General features: G+C 44.9%; 1 protein-coding gene across 1 annotated transcript in view; it reads right to left on the bottom strand.

The window, feature by feature from the left end:
- adarb2 (adenosine deaminase RNA specific B2 (inactive)) overlaps nt 1-14,045 on the bottom strand; it is a 120,873-nt gene that overhangs the window by 20,643 nt on the left and 86,185 nt on the right.

The following is a 14,045-nucleotide window of genomic DNA, read 5'->3' as shown; positions in this document are numbered from 1 at the left end:
AGACTAAACTACACACATATGAATACAGATTTAAACATTGTTATGGGGCTTCAAAGAAAGGTCTTAGTTAACACATTAGTGATGTATTATTGACATGTGACACAGTAATTACAGCACATTTACTCCAATGACACACGGGTAAAAGATTTACTAAGTACTGGTCTGTTATGAATAGCTAATGTAGCACAAGACCATCTGCTCTTAAGAAATCTACTCATGTACAGTTCATTTGTTTGCCACTTCTGAACAGCTGAGCGGCTGAGTTTCGGCACTACACACACACACACACACACACACACACGCTGCGCTGTGTCACGTCTGCAGCGCTGTGACATTCCTTCTGGCAGCGCTACTAGTGGGGCAGCCCTCGCTAATTCATGTCAAAATGTTTGCCACAGGAAAAATAATTTGATGACAATAAAGCAGCCGACTCGGGCTGGACAGCGAGCATTAGTGTGAAACACTCACGCTAATGAAATGCGGCGATTTGTTTGGTGACATCAGAGAGGCGCGCCATCTGTGCCCGCCGCCGAGTGTGGGCCCACAGTGACTGAGCACATGGCGCCTGGCGGAAAGGCACTGCGGCCAACTTCCCTGCCCCCTCCAATCCCACTCATTCTGACTAACAGATGTTACCAACCTACACATCGGGTCCACTTCATCTCACCAATGCCACTAGCATGTCTGTTTTTTTTTGTTCCAAGTAATTTATAAGATTAATACCATCTATGCATAAATGTACATAAAATAACCACACAGCACACACACCAACCACCCACTTACATACCCCCCAACCATACACGCATGAACAAACACACACACACACACAGACACACAGACACACACACACACACACACAAAGCAGCTGATTGCTCTAGACCGTGATGCCTGCTGACAGCTCTGACGGTTTGCTGGGCTGGCCCCTCGGTGGCCACAAGGCTATTGATGGCTCAGGAGACATGGCGCAGCGCTCCATAAAAGCCATTACCAAGCATATTGGTGTTTATGGCCCCGCTGGAACTGTGTGCGCGGAGCTTGCTGACCGCGCGAGGACGTCCACTGCTCTCGCCCACCAGCGGTGCCAGCGGAGAGGTAAACCCAGAGCGCAGCGATAAAAGAACGCTCCCAGTTTTGCCTGATTGTGTAATCATCCCAACTCCCTAACCCCGCCTGCCCCTCCACAGACGTGGCGGCATCCCACAATGCCCTTGGGGAGATGGGCACGAGTCGGCGTGTAAATGAAGTTCCATTTGCTTGCAGCATCTGCTGAGTGACTGAAATGATGTGAAAATTGAAAAAGGAACAATGAAAATAAATGTAATGTGATCATTCCATATTATAGCTAACTGAATGTGCTGATGGTCTCAATGCTTCAGCTGTGCACACTGGCTTTATGGATGCAGAAAATTATGAATGGGTGTCACCACTGGACAGACTTGTCCCCAATTGGTCAAAAGATCAGAGCTGGATCGCTGATGTCTCAGCACCTTTTCCCCCAAGGGATTAAAAAAGCTAAACCTTGACTCTGAATTCTAAGGTCATGTGTTTGCCTTTAATGAATGTAAATTGAAAGGAGTCACACTGACTGAGGCACAGGAACCCTGTTAATCAGGAGACCGGTCAAAAACCCTTTCAATTATGCATACTATTCAAATAATGAACAATCAAGAAAGTGTCCCTCCATTTCCTTTGAACTAGCCTAAGCAACACATTGCTAAAATGTCTCTTCACCTAAATTAACCATAGAAATCAAAGTCACCTCCATAAAAATACTCAAGAGGACAAGAGCTGATATTAGAAATACTGCAGCTATTCAAAATGAAGTGGTGGGTTACCATCTGGCGGCAGACCAGGTTTTTGCATTGTTTCCAAGCCAAGTGTTGTCAATCCTCACTGTTACTAAAGAGTGCCCTTGGCCATTCTGCAAGTTTAAAGTAAAACATATAATGGTGGCACCCTACCTTCTGAAATAAGAATACTGTACATATTGTAACGTCGGTGTATGAGACTGGATGCTAGCGGTTCCCACAATGCACTGCAGCTGGGGTTCTTTGGGGATTATTGTGTGTGTTTTTGTCTTTATTTACTGTTTATGGATGTGTTTTAGTGTAGCGTGAATCCCTCTTTAGTTCTGCCTCTTGTGTGACCCTTTTTGTCGGTGTGAGTGTGACCACCCTCTGCGTGTACTGTATGAGTGTTGTTGACTAACCTTGTGTGTGCCATGTATTGTTGTTTGTGTCTCTGCTTCTGACTAAATAAACCAGCTTGATGTGAAGCAGCCTTGCCATTACAATATATTCTTGGAATTCTATTCTCCAAACACTTTAACATGGACTTAGGGAGCCGATGTGTGCAAATGAACACACACAAACACACACACACAGAGTGACACAGTGTGAGGGAAGGGTTGATTTAAACCACCAGTTGAAGCACTTCAATACCCTTTAAATCCTAACTAATGATGGAGAGGAGGGATGAGCATCCTATTAGCAGTCTCTCACACTGCATCTCCCTCATCATTTTGTGTTCACTACCTTGTAGAATGTGAGTGTTAATTTACTACAAAACACTTTTGCTATTTAAAAAAGTCAATATTCTTTCAAAAGCAATTCACTATGTTGACAATCACAAACCATAAGGCAACACCACACCTTGAAAGAGACAGCACAAGATGTCGGCCTGGTTGGGTGTGAGAGTTCAGTCCGTGGGTCTGCATTTAGGAGAGGTGCAGCAGAACCACTGGCACTGGTGACCTTGTGAATGTCTGACAAGGATAAGAGTCTCTACATCACCCCATAAAGCAGGACTATTAGCATTATAACTTTAGATTTAAGATTAACTATTATAACCTATTTGAGTCTGGAGTACTTGGAGGTTAGATTCTAACAGAGGTGTGTCCAGATGGGAGGTCTGGGATGGCCCAAGTCATAACATTGTCTACACAATAACACATCATAACACATCATAACATTGTCTACACCTTGTGACATTGGGGAATAAATGGCAGGTAATTGAAAGGTTTATTCATTCCAGATTAAAAATAGATATTTGTGGATACATTGCAGCCTATAGCTGTTTTCCGTGTATGTCAGTTAATCAGCCAGTGGCTAGCTTAGCTTTCCTGAACAACCAGTCTGTCTAAGGCATTATCCCATCTGTCATTTGTTAGGTGTTGTGTTGTTTACTAATGCACAGTTATATTATTCCAATATATCTAACTAGAAACCCATGGGAGAATCAGTATAAGTTTGTCTGTTGATTGAAAATGTGTCTTCACTTATTATATAGGCTATATCTTTAATGTTCATCTCACATTTGTAATGCTTTGGTTTAACCTGCTGTGGTAAAACAACAGCAAATGAAAGCAAATATATTCACCACCACATTGCTCATGGATCGATTTCAACTCAATAAAAAGAGTAAAACTTGCTTCAGCAAACAAATATCTCTACAAGCCACTGCTAACAAGCAAACAAATATCTCTACAAGCCACTGCTAACAGCAAACAAATATCTCTACAAACTCTTTTTCTTGTGGAATGTGGAATGTCACTGCAAGCTGTGCATTCGTCTCCCCTCAGAAGTCAATATTGTGCCAGGAACACAAATGTCAAGGGGGAATTTTCTCCACTGACCCCCAGGGCTCGGCGGAGGGACTAGGGGAGAGTTTTTTTTTTAAAACTGCTGTATAATTTTGTGTAGAAACTGGAAAACTGTCCAGTAACACAACATTAAGAAGACATTAAATTGAATAGTGCTAATAACCAGTAAATGCACCAAATCGTATGCTGCCAATTTACTTCTAAATAGTACTGAGAAATAATGTACATTTTCAAACATATTAAAGGGAAACTTGGCAGGATTTCCCCCTCTGCTGGAGAAATTGCACATTATGCTATTTCAAACTGTGTGAAAAGGTAATGATAAAGCACATGGATTTGTTTACAAGCTAGCGAACTGTTAGCATAAGTTTGGCAGAACTATGTGGATGTTACAAGGTAAGAAACACGATTTAAAACGAGTTTCTTGTTTCTCACTTCTCTTTCCGGGACGGTAGTCTCAATGTTGCAAGGTTGGTTTTCCGCCTGGGGACGCTAGGCGCAGCGGGGAAAGTCACCATTTTCACCGGAACAGGTCATTTAACCATCCAAATGATTTCTAAACGGGTTTATTAAGTTGAAATAGTTGCCAAGTCCCCTTTAAACAACTGAGCTATGTATTGTGAGGGTACATATTGCATGCATATCTGTCCTCAAAGTTTAGAAAAAAGAGAAAAATGTCTTGTAATATAAAGACATGGAGTCTGACTGCCTGGTCATGTATGGCCCACAGCACTACAGCATGGTTTACAGTGCACCTCTATGTGGAATCACACTCTCTGTATAAGGCCATTCAATGCCTGATCGTCAGAGTAATCAATTAGATCCAGTCAAACAGCAGTGAAAAAAAAAGCTAAATTGATTTTGATTATATATTTTTTTTAATTCTGACCTTACTATATGAAGGCATGCGCCAAACATAGGACAATGTAGGTGGGCTAAATTGCTATACTGGTTGGCCTCACTAATACTTTGCTTTGAAAAACCTGCATCCTCTCCAACAAACACACACATACAGTAGACACTTGCATAGACACACAAAACACACGCACACAGTTCAATAATTGGGGCGAATACATGGAACAGTGGTGGGGGCGAATATATGGAGCTATGGAGCAATGGTGTGGTGTTGTGGGGGGGGTTAATACTGTCTTGCAATTAACTACGCTGCTTATGTGGGGGGGGGTGACACATATTTTTCAGCAGGGTCGCCCATTGTGGCACTGGACCCTGCAATATCCTCTCATGGGAATCCAATCATATGACCACATGTGCAAGGGTCATCATTTTCCCCCTCTCTCCTTTCTAAGCCCTGGCCACCTTATCAGGGCCCCGCAGAGTGGCAATGGCCGCATATAAACGGGGCCACGTCAAATATTTCTTCGTGGAGGTATTTAACAATTAATTCTGTACATTTTAATGGTGTCTTCCTAGACTTATATCATCCTGCCTTAGGCTCCCTACTGCAGACAGGAAGCCTTGTGAAAGTTGATATCTATTCAGTTGACCAAACCTTGCCTTTGGGAATTTTTTTTCTTTTATAAAAAAATCATCTGAGTGTCCAGAGCCCCTGCCGCGAGGAGGATTTTTTTAAACCCTTGGTGGCTCGCTGTAACCTCTGCTATCAGACTTCCCCTCTCTTTCTGCTGCAGTCTGCCTTGAAATGAAAAACAAAAAAGTGCAAGAGACACGCAGATACTACAGCTCTTATTTGATTGTGCTCCTTTTCTTTGTTTCATGACAGGAAAACAGATCTTGACCGACAATGTCCCTAGAGGATGAACTACAACGCACAGGTTTTCTTTGTCTTCTGAAAAGAAAAGTGTCACACGATGTTGCCTCAAACGATGTCCAACCTTTTCCACCCGGACCCCCTCTCTCTCTCTCTCTCTCTCTCTCTCTCTCTCTCTCTCTCTCTCTCTCTCTTTCTTCCTTTTTTCTCTTCACAAAGTCCAGATGGCCATGCAGTCTGTGGAACAGATTTCCACCCAGCAATGCTTTTAGCTCCATCAGCAGGGTGTTGTCACTCAGATCAGCCAGGCTGTGCCACAATAATCATAAAACAGCCTTTTTTTCCCTTCACCAGCCACATGTCTGACACCAACCGAAAAAACAGAGAGAGAGAGAGAGAGAGAGAGAGAGAGAGAGAGAGAGAAAACTAGTGATGTATTAGGGGAAAACAAGAAAGTAGGCTGAGCATTCGGTATCTGACCCCAGCCGCTGCCCTCTCTCCCTCCCCCCACGTTCCCTCGCGTATGCATGAGGGGAGAGCGGTGCCGTGCCACCTGAGCGACCAAGCGTACACCTGACCCCCACAAAACAGCCCAGGCAACTGCACCGCTCCACAAAATCTCCCCGAGAGATGACCTGACCTAGAAGCTATTACACCTGAGGTAATGGCTTACAGAGCAAGGGAGGGGGGGGGAGATGGGGGGGGGAGAGAGAGAGAGAGAGAGAGAGAGAGAGAGAGAGAGAGAGAGAGGGAGAGATGGGGAGAGATGGAGAGAGAGGTGAGAAAATGAGAGAGGGAAAGAGAGAGAGAGAGGTGGGTAGAGACGGTGGTGTGGTGGACTGTGGTGCGTAAAAGACAAACGACCTTGTTTGAACATGGACTCTCTGGCCTACATGGCGGAGATCCTTCCCGCTGCTCCAGCACGTGGATGTGATGTGATGTGCAAACTAGGCCCTGGCTGCTGCAGATGACCAGAGTGTCTCTTAGTGCAGAGTAGCCAATGCAAACGGACAGGGATGGCAGGTGACAGCAGCACGCACACACGCAGGTTCGGAGGGCGCGCTCCGCACTCGCTGACAGCTTACACACCCCATTATGGAGACGCGGATGTGAAATGAACGATGGCGGTGCTTCGTGCAAGCAAGTTTGCACAATGGGATGCTGAGTGCCACAGTTTTCTGACAGCGTTGGCTGATCGTACATAGAGATATGACTGTTACGATCACATCACCACCCGCAAACAAACAAAATAAAAATAAATAAACTCCAGTCGTTGGCACACAGTCCAAGGTCTACGACAAAATGGCATCTATAGTATATGCACTACTTCTGTGCAGAAATTTGACACTTCTAACAGTAAGTAGTTTTGGGGAAATCAGTTTGTCATCTCCAGTGTATTCTAAAATGTTATCACTTCTGTGCAACAGAAACTTTTTGTTTTGCCAACAGAAGAAAAAGTTTGACTACTGTCATAGAAATGCAGTAACTGTTGAAGCAGCACATGCTTCAGGCTTATTTTAGTTCTCACTCTCTCTGTTTCTCTCTCTCTAACTCTGTGCAGAGATATGAGTCTGTGTGTCCTTGTGTACGTGTATTTGTGTAGTGGGAAGCACATTATCTGTCTAACAACAGCCCCCTGGCACCAACCACAAACAGCTTTAACAAAAGAACTGAATTCAATATAGACAGTGGTAGTAGAACTCAGATCAGGACTTACAGCTGCAGTTCAGAGGCTCTGTCACAGCTCATTTCAAGAACCCGTTCAAAGCATCATTCAATAAATTATCTTTGTGCACTGCTGCTGAATGCTGGTCTCAAAACGAAGCAAGCACCTTTCACAAAGAGTCATTCTAAAATAGTTTCAGTGTTGAAAATATGAGCACAAAATACTAATGCTGATGATTATAGACCCAAAGGAAGAGAAGGTGCTTAAAGGCCATTTCAGTGGCTGTGTGTCAATCCCACCTGATTAACCCCGGCGTCAAGATAAAAAAGAGAGGATATGAACAAAATAGCTTAATAATGTGATGTGGTGTAAAACACACATCGGCACCTTTATCCATAATGCATCAAAAGGGAGAGAAAAATGACTGCATCAAAGGAATAACATGACCTGCCCTGGAAGGGAGCAGTGGTGAGGTGTGGGGGGGGGGGGGAGGGGGCAGTGGCAACATGAAGAGGAGAGGAAATGAGAGGGCTGGTGATGTGCTTTTAACGAGCGGCACTCGGCTGTGCGGCAGCGTGGCGGGGGAGGGCGGCTACGCCGGCAGTGGCGAGGGCCATTCACACATCACTCATTAATCCGCTCATCAGCCAGGAGGACCCTGCCGCAGAGGAGGCTGAGGTCGCTAATGATGGGCCGCTGGCGCGGACACACACGCACACTCACACTCACACACGCACACAAACAAACTCACACACGCACACTCACATCATCGCTTAACCAGCGGCCGTTTTCTAAACGCTGCCCATGCCGCACAGCTTCCACACACGCCACTGACAACTGCAACAATTATGTGGAAAGATAGATCAGCTGCTATCTCGGGGTCAGGATCTCTTTACAGCAATGTTTTTTTGGCACGTGTCAAAAGGTCATCAACACTTGTATCAATTTAAAAATGTGTCTGGATGATGCCCATGTTGCTAATCACACACAGAACAGAACAACATATTCAGCAGAGAGCCTTTGCTGCAATCAGTGCAGCCATTCTAGTCAGCAGCCAAATATATATATATATATATATATATATATATTTCTAAAACTGATAGTTCCGGTCCTTGACTGTGATTGGCTGAATCGCGTTCGATGCAGTTGTAAAATGCAGTATAAACATACACCTTGACCGCATTTCATTCTATGTTACTGTGCTACCATAACTTGATACAAAGTTAAAGTAGCTGCGTCTTGACGTTGCTTGGCAACCATTCAGATAGAGGAAATATATTTCTTGGCGGAAGAATGATTATCTATGAATAAATCGTTACATTTCTAGTTGCTGTGCCTTGACTTTATGAAACTTTGCCAGGTATTTATAGTAACAGTTTTAGAAAAGCAATAAGCCACTCAAGTCCGTAGGTTACACTGATTCTACAACAGCTAAGGGGGAGTTTAGGCATTCCGCTAGCGGGTCGTGCCCCTTAGCTGTTGTAGAATCAGTGTAACCTACGGCCTCTCAGGGCTTATTGCTTAAATATATATATTCCATGGGAAATAAACACAGGGGATGGACCCAGCCAACAATCCAGCAAATCAACTCTTCAGGAACTTAACACTGATAAGCCCAAACTGATAAGCCCAAATATCAACAGCCTTTCTCCAGAGTCATTGATTCTATCTTTACATAAACAAAAATAAATAAATGCTAGCAGAAATTTCAGGCACCCAGTCAGATTTGCAATGGACCCTTTTGCCATTTCCCTCTGTCTGAAAGTAAATTTGGCAATGCATGGTGTCTAATTTATCATTTTACACAGTGATTCCAAAAAGGAGCAGCTTCCACAAACCAAAAGCCAATGTAAACAAAATCCATTGCTGTGGAATCGCTTGAAAAAAGGAAATGGGAAAAAAGCCAACCCACACCTCCTGGTAATCTCACACATGCATGGAGGGGCCTCTTTCATGTGCTCAGCAAAGGGAACCATTTAAACACGTCTTCTGAAGTGCAGCGGGAACCATCCTCTGTATTTTTTTCTAAGTGAAAGTGTGTTGACCGTCATGCTGATGCCAAAGAAAAGTCATCTCTGCTGCGACTGAAGATATCAGCCGCTCGGCTTTTAGGCTGACCACACAGCTGCCAATCGGCAGACTTCTGACCACGGCCGCGCTTTCAACTCGAGCTTAAGGATTGTTGCCAAGGTGCTGAAAGCACATACGTACATCACCAAGATTAGCAACATTTACACACACTGCAGATAATCTTAGTATTTGTACAGCACCTACATACAGTATATATCCCCCCCACCAACACATACAAACACACACACACTGAATACTAAAGAATTTGGACCTGGAAGGATATGGGGGGGGGGGGTGTTCTGTCTATGGTTGACAGAGTAGACTGGAACCCCTTTGCCATGTCTACTGGTCCTACCTTTCTGAAAACCCTCTAGCAAGCCATACATCATGAAATATTGATATGGTTCCAGGAGACTGCCACACCTGACATTTGATTCATAGCTCAAGGTGTTTGTTTGTTTGCTTTTTCCCTCTAAACGACACAATGAGGGATCAAGGGAAAATGTCAGATGCACCGTGTTTGCATGGAGAAAGTCTCAAATCAGAGATGGCTAAAACAGGGCATAACTGAGAACTTGAAAAATGTGCTCGCATGGCTGACCTGTGTGTGTGTGTGTGTGTGTGTGTGTGTGTGTGTGTGTGTGTGTGTGTGTGTGTGTGTGTGTGTGTGTGTGTGTGTGTGTGTGTGTGACTTTGTGTGTTTGTGTGTGTGTGTGTGTGTGTGTGTGTGTGTGTGTGTGTGTGAGAGAGAGAGAGAGTGTGTGTGTTGCCTTATGGTTTGTGATTATCAACATAGAGAATTGCTTTGGATATAATATTGACTTTTTAAATAGCAAAAGTGTTTTGTAGTGAATCAACACTCTCACTTTCTACAAGGTAGTGAACACAAAATGATGACGGAGGTGCAGAGTGTGAGAGTTTCAAGAGGATGCTCATCCCTTCTCTCCAACATTAGTTAGGATTTAAAGGGTATTGAAGTGCTTCAACTGGTGATTCAAATCAACCATTCCCTCACACTGTGTCTCTGTATGTGTGTGTGTGTGTGTGTGTGTGTGTGTGTGTGTGTGTGTGTGTGTGTGTGTGTGTGTGTGTGTGTGTGTGTGTGTGTGTGTGGTGTGTGTGTGTGTGTTTGTGTGTGTGTGTGTGTGTGTGTGTGTGTGTGTGTGTGTGTGTGTGTGTGTGTGTGTGTGTGTGTGTGAGAGAGAGAGAGAGAGAGTGTGTGTCTGTATTTGAATGGACTATATCTCCAGTAGTAATACAAGAGGTGGGGCCTAAAGAACTCCTGGGTGCCACAATATTATGTTCACAAGGCCTTTTCACAAGCCAGTGACTTCATCATATTTCCATTGGCCAAGGAAAAGTAAAAAAAAAGTTCAGGCTATCTCACCGCTTGGCAAAAATCAATAATTTGATTTCTTACAAGACTTCACATGGGTCAAAACAATTTCAAGTGCTCACCATTCCTTGCAAATATGACACTGTAGAAAAATTACATTTATGCTGGACAATAAGAGCATACAAGCGTGCAGGCAGCATGCAAGGTTTTACTTTATAAGAGTCTGTTTTAAGAGTGTTTCAGTAGTATGCAAGTGTAAAATAATGAATGAATGTACAACAGTAGTGCCAATTTTAACCAAATCACTAAAACAGCCTTTTTAAAAATCTGAAAACAAGACATACCCAACCAGCCCTGAAGCATGGACAGGATGTGACAATGTGACAGTGTAGCAAGCTTTCTTTTTCCCAATCTGGCACTAACACTTCCGTAAACATAACAGACTGGTTCTGACAGCCTATCAATACAACAACAAGCAACACCTGTTTCCTTCAGGCATATTGCTGCTAATAGCAAATAAATATAGCAGAAAATCTAGCTGACTGATTGAACTAAATGAATCTTGCCTGATTCCCCACTATTGTAATTTGACCTATGAATACTATGTTTAACAGCAGTTCCTTGCAGCCAGTTCCTGCAGTGGCCATATACTGCCATTAGGAGTTTTAATTTTCTTAAAACAAGAGACAAACAGCAGATCAAAACATGTTCAACAGTACTCAGTTTTACTATTTTTTTCTTTCACATCTGGTAAAGTATCTCGTAGTCATGCATACTGGAGAAAGTTATAAATTAGTTTTTGATATGTCCACAAATGGCTTTGTGTGGGTGTCTGATTAGCAAAGGTGTACTTCACGCGCACATCTACTGTAACATGCCTCTCTGCAGGAAAACATGTTCTTCTCCAATTAAAACAAGTGTAAAAATAAACACTGCTCAGATATAAGTAACCAATGACACACACACACAGATCATACCTCACCACCTTTGCCTCTGAGGCAGAAAGGTAAAAAAAAACACAAAAACAACTTTTAGACCAACTTTTCCTCAGACTCCACTAGAGGGAGCTAAGCGTTGGGAGAGACAAAGGTTTCCCACAAATGAAAGCCTGAAGTCATTACTCATTTAGCACATGCTTATTTAGGTGCATCCTGAGCACTCTGCATTATCTGACACCAAGGACTTCAAGCCCACACGTCAGAGGTCTTGGTGTGTGCTCTGAGAAAACATGAAACATTCTGCGAGGCTTTTCGCTAAAGCAGGCCAGAGGAAATGGATTTCCACTGTACCTCGTGCTGAAAATCCAAAAGCGCCGTGGCAGGTGTTAGGAGAGGAGTAGAACTCTAGCGCACTGAAGCGGAGCACACAGGAGAGGCCTTCTCAGTGGTCAAGTCAATATTTCATGAGAACACTGTCACACTTTTCACCTCTCTTTTAGAATGATATAATGGCTAATGCATTTGCATCAGCACCCTGGTCATCATCATCACCATTGTCGCCATTATTATTTAGGAGGAAATGTGAGAAAATGCTGCACTGACTGTCATGGCAGAAAGATGGGAGGCTGTTCTAACCAAACACTGCATATTTCACTAGGATGAGTCAGACTGAAAAAAATATTTTAAGGTTATTCCAGTCCATTAAGATGACCTGACGGTACCAGAATGATCCTTAAAATAAAGCCATTGGCATGCACTCCTGAACACTTCCTGTGCTCCAGGAAATGACATCGTAATGAGGTCACAAGGTGACCAGCCATGACAACGGAGTGTACAATCCCTTATTGGATTACTCAGTGCTATGAAGCAAATGCAGAACACACTTAATGATGTCTAACAAGGTCAAGCTATGTCATGATAAAGAGATATGCATCATCACGTCACATCATCCCTCTGCCTCTCTCACACTGGCAAAATACAGCGCAGAGAAGACGGAACACATGATAAATACCTAATGGAACTGGGTCTTTTTTTGACTTCAGGCCCTTGTTAAGAAACAAAGAAGACATACAGGCACAAATGTTCCACTGCTGGTGCATCTACACATTGGGTGAGGGTGAGGGAAGAGATGGACAAGCCATGCGGCTAATCTGCTGTGCTGTGGCATTGGCTCCGATATGGTAACCAGCAGGCAGGGATGGAAACCATTCTGAATTCAGCGAGCGCCTCTGTGCCCTACAACCAATCTGACGGCTAATTAATCCTGAAGGTCTTTTGTTCCACTGAGGTTTCCTCTCTTCCTCCCTCTCTCTCTCTTTCTCTCTCTATCTCTCTCTCCACAGTACTCTCATTCTGGCCCATGCAGCCCCTCCCTCCCCGTGCTTCCTGATCTACCTCCCTGCTCCCAGCCAAACAGCATTCATTCCCACAGAGTGGGAGAACAGGCCGCCTGAATGGCTGCTTGTTTGGCCTTTTTTTGGGGGGGGGTGGGGGTGGGGGTTGGGTTTGTGAGATGAGGTACATACTCTGGTTCAGGTGATGGTCATCGGCATCTCTTTGCTCCCCTCTCCAGTGGAACACTGCCATCATAATGACTCTCTAACCACACTAGTCTCTCACTAGTACCCACACATTTATTACAAGTGGCTTGGGTTCATGCCACACTGGTGCATATCTCTAATGGACATAAGAGAGAACTCCAGAGCAGTCCAATGACATATAGTCTAAACAGTTCATCAGCACAACCCCATTACCCTCTGTACATCCATTAGATTGTCCAGGGATTTATCCTGTCCCCTCCATTTTACACTGAGGCTGAGGTGATGATTTCCCCCCCTCTCCTGAGCACAATCCAGCCCACTAGGTCCCTTTGGATCCCTCTTATTTCTCCCCATGGTAAATGTTACATTACCGTGTGAGAGGAGATCCATTCTGTCAGAGCTGGAAAGTTTCCCAGGGCCCCAGGTTAAGCAAGGACACACTGGCCGGCGTAGCCAGAGTTGGATGGGAGGGGAAAGAGGAGAGAGGCCCTCTGGAGATTCCAGCAGGCCTGGAGCCCAATGGGAGGGCTGAGGGTGCCACTTTTCAGCCTAGCCTTGCATGCCGGGGGTGGGGGTTGGGGTGGGGAGGCTCCGGGGATATGGAGTTAGAGGGGTGGTGGTGGTGGGGAGGTGTCAGTTGAAGTCGAGCATGGGCGAAATCAACCCCATTTCCCTGGCCCTATTTCCTGTAAGGTCGTTCAAAGGTCATGGCAAGCGCCGGTGTCGGTCAGCGGGCCGCCCTGTGTGCCTGTGGCGGCTCTCTTGCTGCCTGGCAGGCAGAGATAACCCCCACACAGTCCGCCCGCCGGTGCCAAGGCTCGCTCCACACAGCCAATGATTTATCTGGAGCCATTTGGTACCTGAACGTCTATGAAATCGTAATGAACTTGATTATGTCCTTTAATGAAGTGTGAGGGGCTTCTTGGGGAGGTGATTAGCAGCCCCACACACTCCAGGGCCACCGAGAGCTGCTGCCTCCCTGCCGGCGCGCCGCTGAGCAGAGACTTCCGACGAGGCTTCCGTGTGCGAGCGGCGGCACGCTAGCAGCAGACCCTTCCCCGCGCTCCACACGGTGTCACTCCTCCGCCTGAGGCCATGATCCACTCTGAAGACCTCTCAAGTGGACACCGACTGGGGCAGACCGGGGGGGGGGTTTGCTGGTAT

This window comes from Alosa alosa, chromosome 16, assembly GCF_017589495.1.
Source record: "Alosa alosa isolate M-15738 ecotype Scorff River chromosome 16, AALO_Geno_1.1, whole genome shotgun sequence".
NCBI lineage: Eukaryota > Metazoa > Chordata > Actinopteri > Clupeiformes > Clupeidae > Alosa > Alosa alosa.
This window is presented reverse-complemented; position numbering and strand designations above follow the sequence as displayed.